The sequence below is a fragment of the Panthera tigris genome, chromosome E1 (assembly GCF_018350195.1).
Source record: "Panthera tigris isolate Pti1 chromosome E1, P.tigris_Pti1_mat1.1, whole genome shotgun sequence".
Classification (NCBI taxonomy): domain Eukaryota; kingdom Metazoa; phylum Chordata; class Mammalia; order Carnivora; family Felidae; genus Panthera; species Panthera tigris.
Window position 1 is genome coordinate 4444993 of NC_056673.1, and position 23058 is coordinate 4468050.

Below are 23058 nucleotides of genomic sequence, written 5' to 3' on the forward strand. Positions count from 1 at the left end.
GAGAACCAGGTAGAAGAAGAGAGAAATCCAGGCCATGGAACCATGCACTCCCTCATCCATGCATTCATTCACCCATCCATCCATCCTTCCATTCACTCATCCATCCATCCATCCATCCTTCCTTCCATTCACTCATCCATCCATCCACTCACCTCCATCCATCCATCCATCAATTCACTGACCTATCCATTCACTTATCCATTCATTAACCCATCCATCCATCCATCCATCCATCCATCCAACTATCCTTCCATTCACTCATCCATCCATCCACTCACCTCCATCCATCCATCCATCCATCCATCCATTCACTGACCTACCCATTCATTTATCCATTCATTAACCCATCCATCCATCCATCCATCCATCCTTCCATTACTCATCCATCCAACCATCCATCCATCCATCCATCCATCCATTCACTGACCTATCCATTCATTTATCCATCCATCCATCCATCCATCCATCCATCCATCCATCCTTCCATTCACTCACCCATCCATCCATCCATCCATCCATCCATTCACTGACCTATCCATTCATTTATCCATTCATCCACCCATCCATCCATCCATCCTTCCATTCACTCATCCATCCATCCATCCACTCACCTCCATCCATCCATCCATCCATCCATCCATCCATTCACTGACCTATCCATTCATTTATACATTCATTAACCCATCCATCCATCCATCCATCCATCCATCCATCCATCCTTCCATTCACTCATCCATCCATCCATCCATCCACTCACCTCCATCCATCCATCCATCCATTCACTGACCTATCCATTCATTTATCCATTCATTAATCCTTCCTTCCTTCCTTCCTTCCTTCCATTAATTCATTCATTCATTCACCCATCCATCCATTTATCTATTCATTTACTCATTCATTGGACAAATACTTCCTGAGCACCTCTTATAGACCAGACACAGTTTTAGGTGCTGGGACGCACTGGTCACAAGACAAAAGGTCCGCATCCTAGCGGGGCTTGCATTCTCATGAGGGCAGACACCCAAGCCACAACAAGCCCGACACACAGGTATGAGGTCGGGTTTTGCTGGAAGGCAGTAAGTGATGGAGAAGAGGAAGAAGAACAGGAAAAAGCAGGCATGGCAAGAGTGACAAGATTTTGAGATGAATCGGTAGCTTACTCTTCTTGAGGGGGCTACTGTGACAAATGACCGCAAACGAAGGGGCTCAAACCGGCACAGATTTATGGTCTTACGGATCTGGAGGTCAGAAGCCTAAAGGGGTCTCCCTGGGCCGAAGCCAAGGTGTTAGCAGGTTCAGCTCCTTCTAGAAGCCCCCAGACAGAACCTCACCCGGTTCAGTCCCCAGAGGCCGCTGCATCCCTGGCATATGTTCCCTTCAGATCATCGCTCAACCTCCTGCTTCTGTTGTCACATCTACTGCTGACCTGGCCCTCCTGCCTCATCTCACAAGGACCCTTGTCATCGTGCTGGGCTCGTCCGGATAGTCCAGGACCCTCTCCCCATCCTGATACCCTCAACTGCACCTGCAAAACCTGATTGCTGTGTCCCAGGCTCTAGACTGGACATCTCTGGGGGACCCACATGGGCCACAAAGACCCTCACGAGGAAGCATGCCTGGGACATGTGCAGGGACACGGTGGAAGCTGGTGTGCAAGGAAAGGATGAGCGGGATGAGGGGGTGGGGTGCAGGCGCTGAGGTCACGTAGTGCCCCACCGGCCACCGTGAGGGCTTCTTCGACTCTACTCCACCATCGTGGGGACCCATCGCCACGTCCTGAGGACCCAAATGACACAATCGGACTTGTTATGTAAGAACAACAGAGCAGGGAGCACCTGGATGGCTCAGTCGGTTGAGCATCCGACTTCGGCTCAGGTCCTATGTCACAGTTTGTGGGTTCGAGCCCAGCATCGGGCTCTATGAGGACAGCTCGAAGCCTGCTTCGGATTCTGTGTCTCCTTCTCTCGCTGTCCCTCCCCCCGTTCATGCTCGGTCTCTCTCTCGCTCTCTCTCAAAAATGAATTAAAAAAAGAACAACAGACCAGGACCTAACAGAGGATCTGGGCAGCCCCTGTAAGAAACCAGGGACACAAGGGTGGTGGCTTCATCTCACCCAGAGGGGGCGGCGGTGGGGATGACGAGAAATGGCTACACCTTTTTAAAAAGTCTATTTGGAAGGAGGGGCCCACAGGCTTACCTGGCAAACGAAACCCAAGCAGGGGGAGGAAACAGGGGTGCCAAAGCTTTTGAGGGCTGTGAGCCACGCAGCTGGAAAGACAGGCTTGCCCGTTGCTGAAAGGCTGCAGGGGGCCCAGACCCGGAGGAAGGACCCGGTGTGACGGCTGGAGATGTCGAGCAGGCGGCTGAATCGGGAGGTCAAGAGCAAACCTGTGAGCAGAGCTTGCCCACCCAAAGCTGGAGGCTCCCACGGGGGAGCCCGCCGGCGGTCTGGGCTGGGAATCCGGGTCTGGCCTTGACCCCGAGAGGGATGGGAAGCTCGCAGGGTGTGGAGGCGGCCGTCACTGTCCCTCCCGGATTAAGTTTGTGAGTCGGGCATCAGTTACAAGGCGAGATGACAGAGGCTGAGTAAACAGGGATTTCGCCTTAGCCCTCGGAGTTGCTCAACCAGGCTTTTCCACTTCCCACAGCCCACAGGGCGGGACGGAGTTGTGGGGCAGGGAGGGGCAGGCGGGATCCAGGAATGCGGTCCTGCCACGGCCCCCGGAATCCGTAGCTGCAAACAGCTCCACTCACTCACCACCTGGCCAGCCCCTGGGGCCCTCACCGCCCGCAGCGGGGATTCGGGGAAGCCCTCGCGTGGTCCCTACTCGGGGGGCCAGTAAATCATGAGGACAGAGCGGAGCCGAGGGCAGGCGGCCAGACCGTGTGGGCACCTCCCAGGGGACGCGGGTCCTCCCCTCCCGCCGGACGCTAGCAAGGTGCTCAGATGGCAGTGTGTCGGCGGTGACTGCACGCGTGTTCCCAGGGACGGCGGGCCCAAGCCAGGCGCTTCCCGGGCACGTCCGCCCACGCGTCCGTTCCACAGATGTTTAGTGAGCACCTAAGGTGCCAGGCCCTGCTTCTGGACACTTGGGGCACAACAGTGAACAAAACAGAAGGGGCACAAAAAGCTCTGTCTTCAACAGAGCACACATTCCGGCATGCGGCAGAGCAGGGGGGAGGGGGCAGACAATAAAAATAATAAGTAAGTAAGGGGGCACCTGGGTTGGTTCAGTGTCCAACTTCGGCTCAGGTCATGATCTCACGATTCGTGGGTTTGAGCCCCGAGTCGGGCTCTGTGCTGTCGGCTCAGAGCCTGGAGCCTGCTTCGGATTGTGTGTCTCCCTCTCTCTCCCTCTCTCTCTCTCTCTCTCTCTCTCTGCCCCTCCCTCTCCTCCAAATAAATAAACATTAAGAAAACATTAAGAAGCCTACTGGAAGGCAGCACTGGGGGACCCTGCCGAGAACGTCTGGTTCTTGGTCCCCGGCCCGCCTCCTTCCCCCGTCACCACCATGACCACCGTGACCTGGGTTAGTTAAAACTGTGCAGCAGAAACCACAACTCTGGAAGCCACCCACTGAATGGGGTGTCCTTGCAGGTGGCCCGGTCACCGACCCAAAGCATCTCCTGGGTTTGGGGCCCCTTCTCGGCCAAGCCGTCAGGTCCGCGCTTCAGACGCAACATCCCCACGGGAAGTGCCAACCCGAGGACTGAGGACTGAGGGCTCCCGTCTCCTCCCATCTGAGCATCTCCGTTAGGCGGGAGTAGCTGCTCTTGCCTGACCGGGTCTCCTCCCCGGGGCCCGGTGGCGAAGGACGGACAGGAGAGGATGTCACGCTTAGGGTCCCCACGCCTCTGACCACAACTTGGAACTCTCGTACCAGCGGCGCTCACCACGGGGGAAGTGCGAGTTGAGCTGAGCACCAAGGCTCTTCCTGTTTGGAGGACAGCCAAGGCTGACTCTGGGTGCACGTCCCTGGCAGTGTCTTGGCCCGCGGACCCTCCCACCGCCTCCCACTACGCATCCAGCTGTGAGCCAGCTGGCCCGGTGCTGGCCTCAGGCTCCAGCGGAAGAGACAGCCACCAGGAGCCGGTCCAGCCGCCGTCCACCTCCCTCTGCCCCTTGCCCTAAACTCTTCTGGTCTCCTCTACTCCCAAAGCTGTGAGGCCCTGAAAAGTTGGAACACCCAGGCTTTCCCTTCTGATGCCACTGCAGACTCTCCTCCCAGCTATAGACGGGGACTCAACCCCCAGACCGCCTGCAGAAGGTCCCAGAGGCACAAGGATCATACTCTTCGGGGTCAGCACCTGGGGGCGGGGGAGGGAGGTGTGAAGAAAAGGGAGCCCCACCCCACCCCGCCTCACCACTTCCTCCCCTACTCAGCTGCCCCACGAAAGCAAAGGCCTGCTGGGACCCCAAGCTGGGGAACACCCAGCTTTCGAACTGGGTGTGCAGATACCTTCAGGATGGGGTTAAGTGAAGGGGCTGAGGGGTCCCCCCTCCCCTCTGGGGGGCGTGGCTTCAGAACTAACATGGACACAGGAACCAGTGGTTCCAATCACAGGCTCCTGACAGGGATGGTCCAGGTACAAGCCCCGTCCCCTGCTGGCTGACGCTGAACAAAGTCTTCAACTTCTCCGTGACTCAGCTTTCCCACCTGTAAAACGGGCCTGGTAATACCTGGAGCGTGTTGTAAGGATCCAATGAGCTAATAAATGGAGGCACAGTGTTTAGACAAGCTACGTGTTAGGTAAACGTTGTCTGTTGTTATTATAGATCTCTACACCTCTGGACCGACAGATCTATTCGAGAACGTTCTTCTATCCACCAGAGAGGCCACAGGCCCACTCGCTGGTTGAGAAAATACAGTGAGGAGCAGGTACAGACATACTGAAGAGCTAATCTGGTACCACGGAGGTTGCTTACCTGTTCCTGGCCAAGCTCTGCCATAGACCTCCGAAGCCCCTTCCTTCCAACCAAGTCTGGAAGCCACTGAGACTGGGTCTCATGGGGGAAAACATGGGAGGTGGTGAAACATGGGAGACTCTCTCTGGAGAGTCTGCTTTCTCGTCTGCAAATGGAGGTGGTGATGCTCTCCCACCCCCACCCAGGGGACCCTGCTTCAGAAACCCCAAGAGCCTCAAAAACGGTCAGCCCTGTTTCTGATCATCCTGGCCTCCCCTGGGCGGGGGGGAGGGGGGGTGGCTTACATTTCTAGTGCTTTCTTCCTGGAAGAGCGGCTGGAGCCCAAGACACGGTCTTTCAGAAACCCTCGCAGGGGCGCCTGGGTGGCTCAGTCGGTTAAGCATCCGACTTCGGCTCAGGTCATGATCTCACGGTTCGTGAGTTCGAGCCCCGCATCGGATTCTCTGCTGTCAGCGCAGAGCCTGCTTCAGATTCTGTGTCCCCCTCTCTCTCTGCCCCTCCCCTGCTCATGCTCGCGGCTCGCTCTCTCAAAAAAAATTAATATTGAGGCACCGGGGAGGCTCAGTCAGTTAAGCATCTGACTGTTGGTTTCAGTTCAGGTCATGATCTCGTGGTTCATAAGTTTGGAGCCCACACTGGGCTCTGTGCTGGCAGTGTGGAGCCTGCTTGGGATTCTCTCTCTCTGCCCCTTCCAAATAAATAACTAAACTTAAAAAAAAAAAAAAAAAGACATTATTTAGAGGCACCTGGGTGGCTCAGTTTGGTCAAACGTCTGACTCCTGGTTTCAGCTCAGGTCTCACAGTCTGTGAGCTCGAGCCCCGCCTCGGGCTCTGTGCTGACAGTGCAGAGCCTGCTTGGGATTCTCTCCCTCTCTCTCTCTGCCCCTCCCCTGCTCACACTGTCTCTGTCTCAAAAATAAACTTAAAAAAATAAAAGTAGGAGTTAAAATTATAAAAAAAAAGAAAAGAAAAAGAAGAAAAAAAAAAAAAGAAACCCTCGCAGGTTGAGACAGAGCCCTAGATACTGAAGCATTTTCCCAAACACATGCATTTATGTGTGCGGTCCCATTCAAATACTCAATTCTCAGGACAGGCAAGGAGCCACCAGGAAGGTTCACCAGGAGCCCCCCGTCAACCCCTGGCAGGGGCAGCCTCACCCCACGGCTAGTGGAAAGCTCCCCCAGCTCACGGCGGAAAACCCTGGCTTCCTATCCCACCTCCACTGCATGGGCAGCTTACTAACACCTGGCTCAGCTTTTTCAACCAGAAACCCCAAACACGGCCTCACACAGTTGTAGAATTAACTGAAATACGTACAAATGTGCATGTTGAGATTTCTTTTTTTTTTTCTTAGGTTGAATGAGAGACTCCATGTTCAGCCACACAAATATTTTTAGATCTCTTGATCTGAATGCCTGTGAATGGAAGTGTCCCCACCAGGCTGCCATGGGCTCAACACTCCTCTGAGTCACCTGACAGACCCGGGAAACCAAGGAAGTCTGTTTTCTTTTTAGAAAATTTTTTTTTAAGTTTGAGAGGGAGAGAGAGACAGAGTTCACAAGCAGGGAGGGGCAGAGAGGGGAGAGGGAGAACCCCAAGCGGGCTCCACACCATCAGCGCAGAGCCCGATGTGGGGCTCCAACTCACAAACCATGAGATCGTGACTTGAGCTGAAACCGAGAGTTGGATGCTTAACCGACCGAGCCATCCAGGCGCCCCAGGAAATCTGTCTTCAAACACCCTACTCGGAGCAGTGGCACTGGTGCTCCACGTGCATCAGAACCCCCCCACCCCGAAGAGCGTGTTAAACAGATTCCCGGGCCCTGCTGTCAGTGCCCGACTGAGTAGATCCCGGGTCCGCCGCGAGGATGTGCATCTCGAGCCAGCTCACAGGTGATGACGCTCACGAAGCTGGTCCGGGGACCACGGTATGAGAAGCCTCGTCCTCGGGAACCAAAGGCTAGAAACTACACTAAGGATCACCCAACCTGATCACAAGGGGAGCCCAGCAACGCTCTCCACCGGGCGCCCGGGTAAGAGAGCCTGGTCTATTAAAATGACACGAGGCTGTTCCATCCGCCACCTCAGACACAGGTGGGGCTGCTGGGGGCCCCTGCTGGTTCCTGCCTCCTCTACCCTTGGTGGGGGGGCTGTAGAGGGAGGCCACCGAGCTGCCATCAACACCCATCCCCTCAAGCCGGGGCTCCATCCCTCCCTCCCTTCCAGGAACAAACAGGAGTGGCTACTCAGAGGAGGTCTCAAGGCCGGGAGGGCGGAGTCCGAGGCCCCAGGGAAGGGAAGGAGCAGGGCACAGCCTTGGGGCAGCTGACTCCAGGCCAAACCCCTCCATGCAGAGCAGAGCCTGGAGACAGTGGTCTGGGGGGGTGGGGATGGGGCATACACGCACACTGCACCCAGTGTCCTGGCCGCACAATGCACAAGGGGCCGGCGGGGCAGGCAGCCAGGGTCCACTCATGCCAGTACCATCTGGGAGCCCTTGCCAGGCCTCCGAGGGCCCACAGAAGAAGCTGGACTCTGTCCTGGGGCACAGTCGGGCTCTATTCTTATCTCAAGGGGGAATGTGTGACTCTCCTTGCAGTGAATGGGGGCCCCCGGTGAGACGGAGGAGGAAACAGAGCCATCACTGTGCCCCAAGAGGGCTCCCCACGCGGCTCCCGGCTCCGACCAGCCCCTCGTGGCGGGGCCTTGCACAGCCTCCAGCAAGGAGAGGCCAGGCCGGCGGCAGACGAGGAACCGGGCGGCCCGGGGCAGCCTGGCCCTCACTCACACCGCCGCACACACAGGGCCTAAGGGAGACCCGCAGAGGACAGGGTCCTAGAGGAAACACAGCTTCCATGCACAGCTCCTTACCCCATCCCAAAGGAAGGAGCCCAGAGATGCTACGCACCCCCCACACAGGCACAAGGCCCTGAGACAGATACGGCCCCCTACCTACCTCCCCATCACCATCTGCACTGGCCAGATCTCATCCAGCGCTCCCTTTAACTTGACAGAAGGAGCCACAGGAGACCCGTGTGATGGGACGTTTGTTCATCCAACACCTCTAGATGTCCCAGGGCAAAGGGACCATGCACATAAGAGCCTGGGTTACCACCGTATCCTCGGGGACCCACATCACTCCCCTCTGGGGTCTGCAAGTAGGAAGTACCCTGCGGCAGGTTAAGGGACAAGTGGGGGTTCCAGAGAAGAGCTGGAGGTCGGGGAGACGGAAGAGAAGTTACATAAGCTGGAGTAACCCGGGAGGGCTTGAAATAAATATTGACTCATCACCCACCATGCGCCAAGTACGAGGTACAAGTATGTGTCTTCCCATTTGAAAGAATTACTGTGACGCAAGGATCATTGTGCCCATTTTAAAGGTGAGAAAACTGATCCACCAAGGAGATAAGAGCTTTTCCCTTTTCCTTTGGTCGTTAACAGAGCCAAGGGTTGGGGACACGGGCCTTCGGTCCGGTGCACTTTTTACGTTATATCAGCCCACATCTCAGTGCTCATCGGGTCTGGAAGGACGGGCAGCAACAAGGCACGGGAGTGTCCCAGGCACGGTGACCCATAAGAGCATCAGTTGAATTTGTTGCTACCAGTTTTTCTGTTACATTTTTCTCTCTAAAAATAAGTGGGGGGTGGGGGATAGAAGCAGGGTGCTCCTGTAGGTCTGAAAATCCCCGTGTGGGCCAGCAAATGGGGCATCAGTCACGCTCAAGGACTGTGGATCCGGTACACGCTTTCTGAACAGCAACTGACAGCATGGGTCAGGATGCATGCCGCAGGCAGACACGTTAACTAGAAGATCACTTCTTTCTCCCCAGAAAAGCAGTCTCAGTGCAAGGAGATGCTGTCACAAGGATCGTCAGTGTCGGTGATTTTTTTTTGTAATGTTTATTCATTTTTCAGAGAGAGACAGACAGACAGTGCGAGGAAGGGAGGGGCGGACAGACAGAGATGGAGACACAGAATCCGAAGCAGGCTCAGAGCGGTCAGCACAGAGCCCGACGCGTGGCTCGAACTCACGAACTTGAAGTCAGAGGCTTAACCAACTGAGCCGCCCAGGTGCCCTCTATGTGCCAGTGATTTTAACAGCAAATAAAGGAAGCAACCTCAGCGTCCATCACTAGGGAATTAGACATAATAACGAGTTCATCCAAATAACGAACGGATAGCAGAAACCAAAAATCACCTGTTAGATACACATACTAAGGTAGAAAGATATTCAATAAATATCGAGCGTAAAGAAAAAACCAGGTTGCACAACTGCATGTCTCATGGGACTAAAAAGAGGGGGGGAAAGGAGACTATTCTCTTTCCCAGCAGGATGAAAGGAGGGAGTGCTACAGAGGGTGATGGGGGCAGGGTCCCATGGTGCTGGGAATGAGGCCAGGGTGCAAGGGGCTGAGAGGTCCAGGAGGGTGGGAGTTACTGGAGAAGTTAGGCTAAGTCCCACTTAGTTTCGGAATCCGGATCAGCCTTAAACGACTATGAAAACATCCGGAAAATATTTAGCTAGTAAATCTCGTCGAAGCCCCTCCACCCTGCTTTGTTTATTAACACTTCCTGCCTCCCCCCCCAAAAACCTTCACACACCCCGGACCCTCTGCTGCTAGATTCCGATCATGAAGCCATGGGGAGTTTGGACAAGGTGTCCTCTGGGAGCTCCCGGGGTCTGCACACGGAGAGTGTTGGCGGTCCAGACTCCTGTGCCACCTGGCTCACCCTGAGAGCCCCCCAATCCCCAGGGGACCCACAGTAGGGGCTGAGCCTGGACACGCTATGCAGGATCCCTGGACACCAACTCCCCAGCAGCGACCGAGCCAGTGGCTCAGGGAGGGCACAAGTTAAGTGGGCCTTTCTTGCTGGGCGGGGCGCTGAATCTCAAGCAGGGAAAAGCCCCTATTCTGACTCCTCCTTCTGTGGGGCTCCTCAAAGCTCTCAGAGAGGAAACCCGAGAAGAATGAATGGGTGTGAGGAAGAGGGACAGAGAATTCACATGCACACGGGTGCCCTCAGGATCCCCTGCTGCTCCCCAAACCTCCACAGAATTCAGGGAAGCTGTTCACTAGTCAAACAACAGCTCTGGTTTGAGGGCTAAGAGCCAATCCCAGGGCACAGCTGTTAGAAAATCTGCTCCAGGGGGCGCCTGAGTGGCTCAGTGGGTTGTGTGTGGGACTTTGGCTCAGATCATGATCTCACAGTTCGCGGGTTCGATCCCCGCGTCGGGGTCTGTGCTGACAGCTCAGAGCCTGGAGCCTGCTTTGGATTCTGTGTCTCCCTCTCTCTGCCCCTCCCCTGCTCATACTCTCTCTCTCTCTCAATCTCTCTCTCTCTCTCTCAAAAAGTAAACATATATATATGCAAAAATATATATATATACGTATATATATAAGCAAATATATATATATGTGTGTGTGTATATGTGTATATATACATATAAAGCAAAAAAAGAAAATCTGCTTCAGAACCAAGCAGATGCCAATCAATTCTCCTCCCAGCGACAGCAGATCGGACAGAGCCAGACAGTTCTGGGTTCAAATCCCGACTCCACCCCTTCCTATGCTGGATGGTTGCCCTTCCTTAATCTCATTGGCTCTCCGGTCTGCTTGACTGGAGGGTACTGGTAAGGTAGACCGGACATAGCACCAGAGTCTAGGAGTCTAGAAACCCGGGAGTGAATACAGGCTGCTTACTGGATTGGGCCACCTTGGGTGAGTCACCCCCTGTCCCTAAGACCCAATTTCCTAAGCAGAGAAAGGGTTACAAGGAGGCTGCCGGAAGGTTCTGAGCAGCACACGGCCGTTGTTTTTAACGTGAATCAATACCAGCATTATAAGGGGCGCCTGGGTGGCTTGGTCGGTTAATCGTCCAACTTCAGCTCAGGTCATGATCTCACGGTCCGTGAGTTCGAGCCCCGTGTCGGGCTCTGTGCTGACAGCTCAGAGCCTGGACCCTGTTTCAGATTCTGTGTCTCCCTCTCTCTCTGCTCCTCCCCTGTTCATGCTGTGTCTCTCTCTGTCTCAAAAATAAATAAACGTTAAAAAAAAATTAAAAAAAAAAAATACCAGCATTGTAAGATGGGGAGATTTCAGATTTCCCGCTGGACATGCGTTCCCTACATTTGACTACTACGGGCTGTTTCCAAAATCCCTGGGATCTCAGCGGCCTACCTGGCCCCTGACATCTGAACCTGCCTGAACCCCCAACTGTGGGACGATCCAACATTCTGTGATTGTGGGTATCGGCCCCACTCTGGACACTGGAATTAACTAATAAATGGTGAGTGGGTGGGGCGCCTGGGTGGCTCAGCCAGTTAAGAGCCTGACTCCTGGTTTTGGCTCAGGTCATGATCTCATGGTTCGTGAATTCAAGCCCCATGCAGGACTCTGTGCTGATGGTGCAGAGCCTGCTTGGGACTCTCTCTTTCTCTCTCTCTCAATAAATAAATAAACTTAAAAAAAATTAAAAATAAATAGTGACTTGGTCTCAGGGAGGCACCAGGGAAGGAGGCAGCTGTGCCACCTCAAACCCCTCCTTGGACCCAGCCCCAGCTTACATCAGGGAGACCCCTGGTTCGCGGGGGTCACTGCATGGCCCTCTCTCTGTTGCACAGTCTGCAGTGTGAAGCAGGGCCAGCTCGGGGTGGCCGGCCAGGGGCCTAGGCTTTTGCTTAGCTGGCTCCCTGGTCTGGAAGAGACCTGGGTTTTTTTTTCGGTCTTGCAGGCAATGCTCACTTTTTCTTTGTTCCAGAACCCTCACCATCAACAGCCCCACCCAGCTTCCCTAAAAGCATTTCAACTGTGAGCTCACCGAGGGACAGACTCAGAGCCCGAGGCTACAACCCTTAACTTGAGAACTTGACTTTTTAAAAGCTTGAACCTGAACCAGGACGGAGAATTCCCCCAAGTCCTGATTATGGGATTCCCCTCCAAGAAGTGAGCCTCTGTCTCCAACCCCACCCCCCACCCCCGCTCCCGATAAGCCCCTGAGACCGGTCAAGTTCCAACCCGGGCTGAGTGGACCCCGGCAGAAAGCTCTGAGGAAATCCTGGAACCCCCAGCCTCTCCCCGGAAAGGCTGATGAGACAGAACCACACAAAGATCGGAGCCAATTCCAGAACCACCTCCAGGAGCAGGAAAGCAGACAGAGAGTCAGGGTTCTAAACATCTGGGGCTTAGCTAATGCTCCGCTCTTGGGTGTTCAGCTTGACTCAGGGGTGCAGGTCCAGCCTCCCGGGAGCCGGGCCAGGCCTGGGGAGCTCAGCACACGGCCCTGCCCGGGCTGGGGCCCCAAGTCACACGGGAGGCCGTGGGTGCAGCCTCCAGGCCCACACCCATGCGTGGGAGGCAGAGGCCTCTGGGCTCCAGGATTCTGTTCTGCAGTGGAATCTTCTAGGAGAAAAAGAACTCCCTAATCCGTCTCTGGAATCAGGGCCAAGAAACAACTTGTGCAGAGTCCCACAGACGGCTGCTCCCTGTGACCCCCGGGCTGTCCCCACACCGACCTCCTGCCCCTAAGGAAGCACTGGGGGAGGGGGAGAGGCAGGACATGGGGCTCCCAGACTTGATGCACTGGGCTCAGCTTTGCAAGCTACACAGCACGGAGCTCCAGAGCAGGCTGAGGCCAAGTCCCTTCCCCGCTCCCCCCACAACAGGGCCAGAATAATACGAACTCCCAGATCATTACTTCATCCACTCAACTGCCCTGTCTGTTGCCTATTTTCAGGGAAAGTTTTCATTGAAATCTTGTTGTGAATCCCAAACAAAAGCACTTTTTTTTTAAGGGTAAGTGATCCTTGATTGATTTGCTCTCTCCCTGTGGGTCAGGGGACTGACAAGGGGATGCTTCCTCACCCAGTGACTTAAATGAATAACGTACTTAAAAGAAGCCTTCATCGCCTGGGTGGCTCAGGCGGTTAAGCGTTAGACTGTGGCTCAGGTCATGATCTCACGGTTCATGAGTTCAAGCCCTGAGTCGGGCTCTGTGCTGACAGCTCAGAGCCTGGAGCCTGCTTTGGATTCTGTGTCTCCCTCTCTCTCTGCTCCCCACCCCTCTCAAAAGTAAATAAACATTAAAAAAAAATTAAAAACAAAAACAAAGCAAGAAGCCTTAAGGATAAAAGTGCCAAGACCATAAAATGGAAAGAGGACAGCCTTTTTCAACAAACGGTGCCTGGACAAGACAGTCACATGTAAAGGCATCAAGCTGGACCACTTTCTTACGCCATTTACAAAAATTAGTGCAAAGCATGGGACACCTGGGTGGCTCAGTTGGTTAAGCATCCGACTCTTGGTTTGGGCTCAGGCCGTGATCTCATGGTTTGTGGGTTCGAGCCCCACATCGGGTTCCATGCTGATGGTGCAGAGCCTGCTTGGGATTCTCCCTCTCCCTCTCTCTGTGCCAACCCCACTCACGCTCGCTCAGTCTCTCAAAAGTAAACTTAAAAAAAAATTAATGCAAAGCAGATCTAAGTTCCACATGTAAGCACCAAAACTATATATACAACTCTTAGAAGAAAACAGGTGTAAAAATCTTTATGGCCTCAATTTGGCAATAGTTTCTTAGGTATAACAACGAAAGCCGCATGCAAGAGAAGAAAAAAAACTACGTAAAGTCGACATCATCTAAATTGAAAACTTTTGTGCTTCAAAGCACACCATAAAGAAAGTGAAAACACAACCCATAGAGAACAGAAGGAAGTTTCTGCAAATCGCAGATCTGATAAGGGACTTTTGCCTGGAATATATAAAGAACACTTACAACTCAGTAATAAAAGGGCATCGGTTATTTAACTCAAAGAAAAACGGGCATAGGTTCTGATAAGACCTTTCTCCCAAGATAACGTGAACAGCCAGTAAGCACTGGAAAAGATGTTCGGTATCATGAGACTTCAGGAAAATGCAAATCAAAACCACAACGAGGGGCGCCTGGGTGGCTCAGTCGGTTAAGCATCCGACTCTGGGTTTCCGCTCAGGTCATGATCTCACTGTTCATGAGTTCGAGCCCCACGTGAGGCTCTGTGCTGACAGCTCGGAGCCTGGAGCCTGCTTCAGATTCTGTGTCTCCCTCTCTCTCTCTCCCCTCTCAAAAATAAATAATAAACATTAAAAAAAAAACATTTTTAAAGTGATTGATCTTTTTTTTTAAGAATTTTTTATTTTTAAGTAACCTCTACACCCATTCGGGGGCTCGAACTCATGACCCCAAGATCAAGAGTCACATGTCCCACCGACTGGGCCAGCCGGGCACCCCAAAAGCAATTTTATCTTTAAAGTCTCTTTAGGGGTGCCTTACTTAAGCATCCAACTGCTGACTTTGGCTCAGGTCACAATGTAGTGCTTTGTGAGCTTGAGCCCCACACTGGGCTCTGCCCTAACAATGTGGAGCCTGCTTGGGATTCTCTCTCCCCCTCTCTCTGTCCCTCTGCTGCTCATATGCGCTCGCTCTCTCTCTCTCTCAAAATAAATAAACTTAGAAAAAAATTAAGTCTCTTTAAAAGGCAGGTGGCAGGGGCACCTGGGTGGCTCAGTCAGTTAAGGTCATGATCTTGCAGTCCATGAGTTCAAGCCCCACGTCAGGCTCTGTGCTGACAGCTCAGAGCCTGGAGCCTGCTTTTGATTCTGTGCCTCCCTCTCTCTCTGCCCCTCCCCCACCCTCTCTCTCTCTCACTCTCTTTTTCTCTCCCTCTTTCAAAATTAAATAAACATTTAAAAAAATTTTTTTAATAAATAAATAAATGGGAGGTGGCAGGGGAGAGGGGAGGTGAGGACTTCACTCCCAGCTGGTAGCAAAAAAAACAAAAAAACAAAACAAAAAACAACAACTTAGTCTTACCCTCTCTTTCAGTCTGACTCACAGGCAGTGACAGCAACACAATGCCTTCCTCCCTTTCTCCAGTGGGTTTCAATTCCTCCCAAGCACCCCCCCCCCCCCACGGCTTGGGTCTTTCTCCCCTGCAGGCAACCTCCTCCAAAAGACAGATAGACCCTCATACATACATCCTAGAGATCAGTCCTTTTTCTCCTCCTCCTGAAACCGCCCTTCCAGACTGCTCCCTCTGCCCACCACTCAGACTGCCTCCCCACAGGGAAGACTCATCCCGAACCAATACAGGCGAGGCCATCAAGCCCTGCTGTTTCACGTTTATGGTCCCGATTTCGCCTTTTAGTGTCATTTTTAACGTGTGCTTTCCAGTCTCCACGTGGTCGAAACCAGCCACGTGGGGTAGCACAATCCCTTCGTTTTCTCTCCTATCAGGTACCACCTTGTGAGCTCTGTGCCCAGCAAGCAGGAAGGTTGCAGAACTGGGGCGGGGGGGCGGGGGGAAGGGGGACGGTGGAGGCGGGGGGGGGGGGTGCCCGCCAGCCCCAGTGGGGGTTTGCACTGCTCTGAGCTAGATGCCTCCGCTTTAGGAAGGAAATAAATTCTCAGCAGAAGATCAAAGGGAAGAAAACTAGCAGAAAACAGTGGGGGGAGACCTGAAGCCTTAAGAGGGACAGAAGAGGCTTTTTCCAGTTCTGAGTTGGGGTAGTTGAGGGAGCACGGGTATAAATTAATGACTTGGCCCCACAGGAGCACGGGGGTGGCCCCGGCCCATAAGAGCACAAAGAGCTGTCTGAGGGAGGACCGGACACCCTGAATTAAAGCGAAGGCCTCCCGAATGTTGTCTGTCTTTTCTTAATGAATCACGATGTCCCTGATGGCCAAGGATTCCATGACTAACACCAACTCTGACCGGCAGCACGGGGCCAACGTGCTTGTCTTCCTTGCCGAGCGAACCCCACAATGACCCTCGGGGACAGGGGGCGCTGGGGCAGGCCACACCACGGCCTGAGTTTCTGAGCTCGGCCGCAGGGCAGAACGTCTCCCGCAGACGCCCAAACCCCACGGTGAGTTTCATCTCTCCGTCCAGCCAGCCGTTTGTGGAGACGGGCTGGGGTCCTCAGTGTCCCCAGACATAGCACAACGCAGGCCAGATGGCCCCAGACCCGAAGGAGGGTGGCGGACACATTTTCTCTCGGCAGGAAGGGCCAAGCAGCCGTCTCTAGATGAGATGTGCAACTTGTCAGCAGACCCCTGCCAGGTGCCTTCTTCAAACCGGACCCCAAATCTGGTACCTCCCCCCACCTGTGCGGCTGTCATGCACCCCTTCGGGTGTGCCTGCCTCCACCCTTCACTGGTTTCCATCCACTCTCCACAGGCAGCCAGAGTCACGGGTGTAAGACAGGAAACCAGGTCATGTCCCCCACGGCTCCCTTTACCCCTCCAAAAGGGAGAGTCCTTTTACAGCCCACGAGGTCCCGCATTACCGGACTCTGCTCACCCTCTCAAACCTCAAACTCCTTCCCTCTGCTCCTGCCTGCTCGCCCGACTCAAGCTGCAGTGGCACTGCTGTTGTACCTCAGGGCCTTTGCACTTGCTGTGACTCTCCCCCCAGACCTCCATCTGGCTCATTCCCACTCTCCAGGTAGTTCTCTGCTCAAATGTCACCTCACTGAGGTCTTCCCTGACTATCCCACTTAAACTCAGCCTCCCCAGACTCTGCCTTCCTCTCCATGCCTCTCCATGCCTCTCCCTGCTTTACTGATCTTCCCAGCACTTACCTGTTTATCAGAATGTAAGTTCCACTGTGCAGGGAACTCATCTGCTTTGTCTACTGCTGTGTTCCCAGCGTCTGGAACAATGCCTACACAGTGCACATCACAGCTGCTCAATAAATATTTGTTGGATCAATGAGCAAATGAATGAAAAACGAGTTGCTGGTTGATAGTAAGTAGGACCACGGTGTCCCCTCCCTTTACACTTTTTTCATGGTTCTTCTACAGATGGGAAAGCACTTACATCAATGTGGCAGAAGGGCCTATGGATTCATCAACATCCTTCCAAGTCGCCAATTTTCCAGATGAGGAACGCGGGTGTGGGATATCGTTAAGGGGAATGACGAAACGTACCGCGTGGTCCAAGGTCAAATTCGTAACCAAAAACCGAACCAGACCTAGCATCCAGGTTTCCCGACACTCTGCCCTCTCCTCTTTCTACCAAGTTGCCTCTAACGTCAACATTCTGTCCTGCTAGAAAACCTATGAACGTTGGTAATCGTATTACTTTTTTAAGCAGGCTTCATGCCCAGCGTGGAGCCCAACACAGGCCTTGAATTCACGACCTTGAGATCAAGACCTGAGCTGAGATCAAGACTCAGACACTCAACGGACCGAGCTGCCCGAGCATCCCTCGTTATTATTTTCTTTAATGAAAATATACACAGTCATCTTGAGAGATTCTGGCATCCTTCGATAAAATTCCACGTCTATCCGCGGCTTCAAAAACCCCTCTTCTTGGTATTCTTACACTCCCCATAAAGACCCAGAAAAACACACATTAAAAAGGGTATTAAACTGCTAAATAGAAAACACACATGCATCTAAAACCAACAGCCAGGATCAGAGTTATGAGGAAACCCCAAAGGAATTCCCACTTAAAGACAGAACACAACTCTTGCATGAACCTCCTTCTGGAACCCTAGAGCATCAATCACTAATTTAAAAACATAATTAAATTTTATTCACAATAACCAGAAGGAAGGTCCACTTCCTGGGGAGGAACTTGATGGAGGGAGTACCCCAGCCCTCTGTGAAGAAGCCACTTACTGGGGAGATAAAGTGAAACTTAATTATGTGGAGATATGATGTTCCTGGAGAGCATCAAGAACGGTGTAAGTCTGAGATTTCTTACCCTCCATCCAGGAGTCAAGTGGGACGCTTGACATCCATTAATAACCCTGCACAAAGAGGGTATTAGTGTCATTATCCACACCCTTCATGGAAAAGGCACAGATCAGATGGGTCTCCCTAAATTTAGGTCGTTCTGACTCTCCAACCTACGGTCTTCCCACCTTCTGGCGGGCAGCATGATGGACTTCTAAGGCGTCAGCTCGGCGAGGCCGAACTTCATTTTCCCGCACGTTCTGGGTTAGTGCGCGCCATAGGAAGGTTCCGGGGAGTTCTGGAGGGGAAAAGGGAGGCGGCAGCCGCACCGGAGCTCATGCACGCCGCGGTCGATGTGCCTCAGACCCTCCTTCAGCTTCTCCGACTCGTGGACCAGACGTGCGTATGGCTCATTCACGACCAAGGCCCGGCTTCTGTGGGACGCCAGTAACACCAAGGTCAGAGGCAGTTTCAATCCGTTCCCCTGGGTCTCCAGCTCCTGATCCCCCCTTCCTGACTCTGCCTACCCCGTGGGCTGCCAGCACCAGCATCAGACGTGGACCCAACAGCCTAAGGCCATCTCCCGGTGAAACTCTCTTTACAAATGTATTCGTGCATATGTTTCTCTGCCTACATGCGAGTCTATGTGCACTGTGTGTATGTCTGTGTCTATCTACACTCGTGTGTGTGTGTACATGTGCGTGTGTTTCTGTCTACACACGTGTATACGTCTGCGTAAAAAAGACCCCACGCAACCTGGGCGAGTACAGCCCTGTGTACAGGCACAGGCTGAAATCACAGGGGCTCAGACACGAATAACGGGTCCCCCAAGCAGGGGTGGACACACACAGAGGGGTCACTGTCAGTACTGCTGGTGGCTGGACTGACCGTACCCTGGCCTGCACCCAGCTGGGCCCCTCTGGAGACCCAGAGAGGTGGCCCCAGGGCCCTGGCCCTGACGTACCCCTGGAATTTCCTGCCTTGGGAGGCCACATCCAGGGGACATCAGAGTCACTGTTTGAGCATCCAGGGAGCCCTGAACAGACCCTGTGGATACCCCAGGTCATGTCCACATCCTGAAGCTCTGAAATCTGTCTTCCAGAGAGCCCAGCTCCAAGGAAATGAAGGGCAGGGAGAGAGGGCAGTGGAGTGGTCACCCCAGATAAGCAGGCCTAACAAGACAGGGTCAGAGGCAGGGCTATTTGTAATCACGGAGGCTCCCCATCAACGTTAGTTCTGCTGAGAACTAACCCAAGTGACCTTGGGAGAGCTCTCTAGAATTCCTCACCTTTAATATGGATGGGGGGCAGAACGCCTGGGTGGCTCAGTGGGTTAAAGCGTCTGACTCTTGATTTCAGCTCAGGTCATGATCTCACGGTTCGTGAGTTCGAACCCCTCACTGGGCTAACAGCGTGGAGCCTGTTTAGGACTCTCTCTCCCCCTTTCTCTCTCTGCCCCTCCCCTGCTCTCACTCTCTCTCTCTCAAAATAAATATACGTTACAAAAAAAATTCTTTAAATAAAATGGATATAACAAATATTCACAACACAGGGTTGCAAACAGGGTTGTTGGGTTTTTTTTAATTTTTAATTAAGTAAAATAAATGTTAGTTATTTCTGTTAAGATTATCACTCTGTAGGGGCGCCTGGGTGGCTCAGTCAGTTGAGCATCCGACTTTGGCTCAGGTCATGATCTCGCGGTCTGTGAGTTCCAGCCCCGCGTCTGGCTCTGTGCTGACAGCTCAGAGCCTGGAACCCGCTTCGGATTCTGTGTCTCCCTCTCTCTCTGCCCCTCCCCCGCTCCTGCTCTGTCTGTCAAAAATAAATAAACATTTAAAAAAATTAAAAAAGGGGCGTCTGGGTGGCTCATTCTGTTGAGCGGCCGACTTCGGCTCAGGTCACAATCTCGCGGTCCGTGAGTTCGAGCCCCGCGTCGGGCTCTGTGCTAACAGCTCAGTCTCTCTCTGTCTCTCTCTGTCTCAAAAATAAATAAACGTTAAAAAAAAATTATAAAAAAATTTAAAAAAAAAGATTATCACTCTGCAGAATAACATTTTCACAGCTCACACCGGTAGGTCAGTAAGTTTATCTAAAGAAACCGGGATGGTGCATACTGTAAAGTCGTATGCTAGTCACAAAGACGACTACTTACCAGACTAAAGGCAGGTTGTAAACTCTTCAAATTATCTATACGAACATACGCAGCAAAATGAAGTCAATAAAACAGACTATATGGCAAGCATATGGCAAGTACATATTTTTAAAGGTTTAAAAGCAAAAACCTAACAAGCAATCGTAATTCTTATAGAAAACGATTTTCGGATGTCCCCAATGTACTCCAAACTTCTATAAATTTTGTTACTTTTTCAAAAATGCTTTTTAATGTTTTTATTTATTTTTGAGATCGAGTGCGAGTGGAAGAGGGGCAGAGAGAGGGAGACACAGAATCCGAAGCAGGCTCCAGGCTCCGAGCTGTCAGCACAGAGCCCAGTGTGGGGCTCAAACTCACAGACCGCGAGATCATGACCTGAGCCGAAGTCGGCCGCTTAACCGACTGAGCCACCCAGGCGCCCCTAAATTTTGTTACTTTTTAAAATCCTACACAAGCTTGGGGTGCATGGGTGGCTCAGTCAGTTAGGCGTCCAACTCTTGATTTTGGCTCAGGTCGTGATCTCACAGTTTGTGAAACAGAGCCCCACATTGGGCTCTGTATTGATAGCATGGGATTCCCTCTCTCTCTCTCTCTCTCTCTCTCTCTCTCCCCCTCCCTCCTCCTCTAATCCCCTCCCCAATAAATAAATAAGCTTTAAAAAACTTAATTTATAAAACTGGGACACCTGCATGGCTCAGTTGGTTAAGCATCCGACATCAGCTCAGGTTGTTATGATCTCACGGTTCGTGAGTTCAAGCCCCACATCGGGTCATATGCTGATGGCTCAGAGCCTGCAGCCTGCTTCGGATTCTGTGTCTTCCTCTCTCTCTGCCCCTCCACCGCTCGCACTCTGTCCCTCTCTCTCTCAAAAAAATAAACATAAAAAAAGCCATACAGGTCTGGGTGCAGGCACAGGCTGAACTCACAGGAAAGTCTGTATGTTGCAGTCCTAACCTTCCCCCACACACACACCCCCCTTGGGATGTGACCGTATTTGGAGACAGAGCTTTAAAAAGGCGATTAAGTCAAAACGGAGTCCTTACAATGGGCTCTAACTCAACACGACTGGTGTCCTTACGAGAAAAGGAGGTCAGGACCCACGGGCGTGGACGGAAGGCCACGTGAAGACTCAAGGAGAAGGCGCCCACTTCTCACAGGCCACAGAGACAAGCCTCAGAAGCAGCCAAGGCTGCCGACGCTTTGATCTTGAACTTCCCACCTCCAGAGCCCTGAGCATGTTTTGCTTAAGCCTCCCAGTCTGTGCTACCTGATTCTGGCAGCCGGAACAGACCAGGACAGCAGGGAAGGACAAATGATCACAGCACGAGAGGCCCCAGGATGCGCTACTGGGGGCCTCCGTCTACCAGACCGGGGTGAACCGCACACAAAATTGTGAGATCAGCCCAAGGCAGACAATCTCTGCAGAAATGATTCTGGAAATGAGTATGTGTATCAACGGCTATGGATGTTGAATTTCTAAGAAAAAGTATAGCCTTTTTTTTTTTTAATGCTTATTTCTTGAGAGAGAGACAGAGTGCGAACGGGAGAGGGGCAGAAAAAGGAGGAGACACAGACTCCAAAGCAGGCTCCAGGCTCCGAGCTGTCAGCACAGAGCCCGACGCGGGACTCGAACTCACGAACGGGGAGATCGTGACCTGAGCCGAAGTCAGATGCTTAACCGACCGAGCCACCCAGGTGCCCCCCCCCCCAAAAAGTATAGTCTTTCTTTAAGTGAGAAGAGAATTATATGGCAGACACAAGTAGCCAGATCCAGAAACCAAACCCCTCAACAGAGATGCCCAATTTGATGAGGAAGGGGGGAAGGCACAGGACAGAAGCCACTTGATAGCAAAGATCATGAGTGTTTTCTAGAGATGCCCCAGGTAGTTTCCGGAAAGGAACATATATGGCCGGGCCATTCCACTGAGATTGTACGAGAAAGGCTGGTTCCCCCAGGCAGAGGGGGAAGGCCTAAAGGAAACCCACAGCCCATCGCTGGCACTGACCCCCTCACTCAGCTCAGGGCTGCAAACATGCTGTGTCTGGGGCTGTGTGCCAGGGACACGGGACAGGTACTGGTAAGAAATGCTCAAAACACACCCAACAGAAAGGAAAACAATCTGTACATCAGAGAAAGCACGGGGAAGGATGTGGACAGAGAAAAAGAGAACCCCCAGCTCCTGTGGAGTAAGTCATGCCCATGTTAGTCTAAGCGAATGGTGTCTAGGGAAGCTCGGGCAGCCTGCAAGACTGGAGAACCCCCACCCCCGACACCCCAGATCCTTCATTTGAAAGGTCAGTTAAGGCAAGAAGCCGCAGAGGTTTGGAAGAAACCGTCAAGGCTCAGAACCTGACACTGAAGCCCCGCCCAGGGCCCAGTGGGCTGTCAGTTACACCACGGAGATTAAGCAGAGCCCACGGCCCCCAGGACCCCGCTCCGAGTTCCTACCGGCGTGCCAGCCCAATCGGTGGCCTGATCCTGCCTTGGAGAAGAAGAGGGGCACTCTGGGGGTCCTGTTCCTGCCAGGGACACCACCACCACACCTTTGCTGGGCAGATGGAGGGGCTGGGTCAGCATGGGCGGCCAGAGTCAGCGCCTTGCAGGGACAGGCATTTACAGCAATGCCTTCTGAGCCCCCCAGAAATGAGGGCCCTCTCCCAGGCTTCAAAGGACTGGAGCAAAGTCCTGGGGCTCAGGGAAGGGCAGAGGCACATTCATCTGTCCCCGTGGGAGCAAGAACCAACATCTCAATGAACAGAGTTTGCCCCTGCACACTGGTCCAAATCCAGGGTCATTCTAAAAAGGGTCCACTGTGCGAGCCCCAGGCCCTTTGAACCAGCAGGCATTCATCACAGAAGCCTGGCACCTGTACCAATGGGACCCTCAGGGACATGGTGACCACAAAGGACAACTGCGAAACAGCATCCATGTTCAAGCACCTGACAGACCCCCCTCCAGACTCAAGAAGTCCACTTACAAACTCACCCCTGTCAAACAGCAGGATACCCTAAAACCACTGGGAACCAAGTCTGACAAACGCAGGTTTTTATAAGGTCTTTGTGACCAAAACTAGCGTTAAGTGGAAAGAACGGATAAGAAATGGGATGTTTCGCCCACCCCAGCCCGCCAAGCCCGCTTCCCAGAAGCAACGCTAGAGAAGACGTCCCAAAGTGAGCCTTGGGAACGGGTCCGGACCAAGTCTTCAGAATTGGGACTGATTTTCGTATCCTTATGAAGCAAAATCTTCTTAAGAGACAGAGTGAAT

The 23058-nt window shown here is 52.9% G+C and overlaps 1 protein-coding gene across 4 annotated transcripts in view; it reads right to left on the bottom strand.

Moving 5' to 3' along the window:
• The window catches only part of GAS7 (growth arrest specific 7), a 214286-nt gene that overhangs the window by 151875 nt on the left and 39353 nt on the right, over positions 1 to 23058 (bottom strand). Inside the window, exon 1 of one of the 4 annotated variants that reach the window (XM_007085954.3) lies at positions 2198 to 2519. The exons of the other annotated variants lie outside the window; for them this stretch is intronic. The gene's annotated coding sequence lies outside the window, so the exon portion shown is untranslated. Of the gene's footprint in view, positions 1 to 2197; positions 2520 to 23058 lie in introns of those variants that run through there. 4 annotated transcript variants of the gene reach the window in all.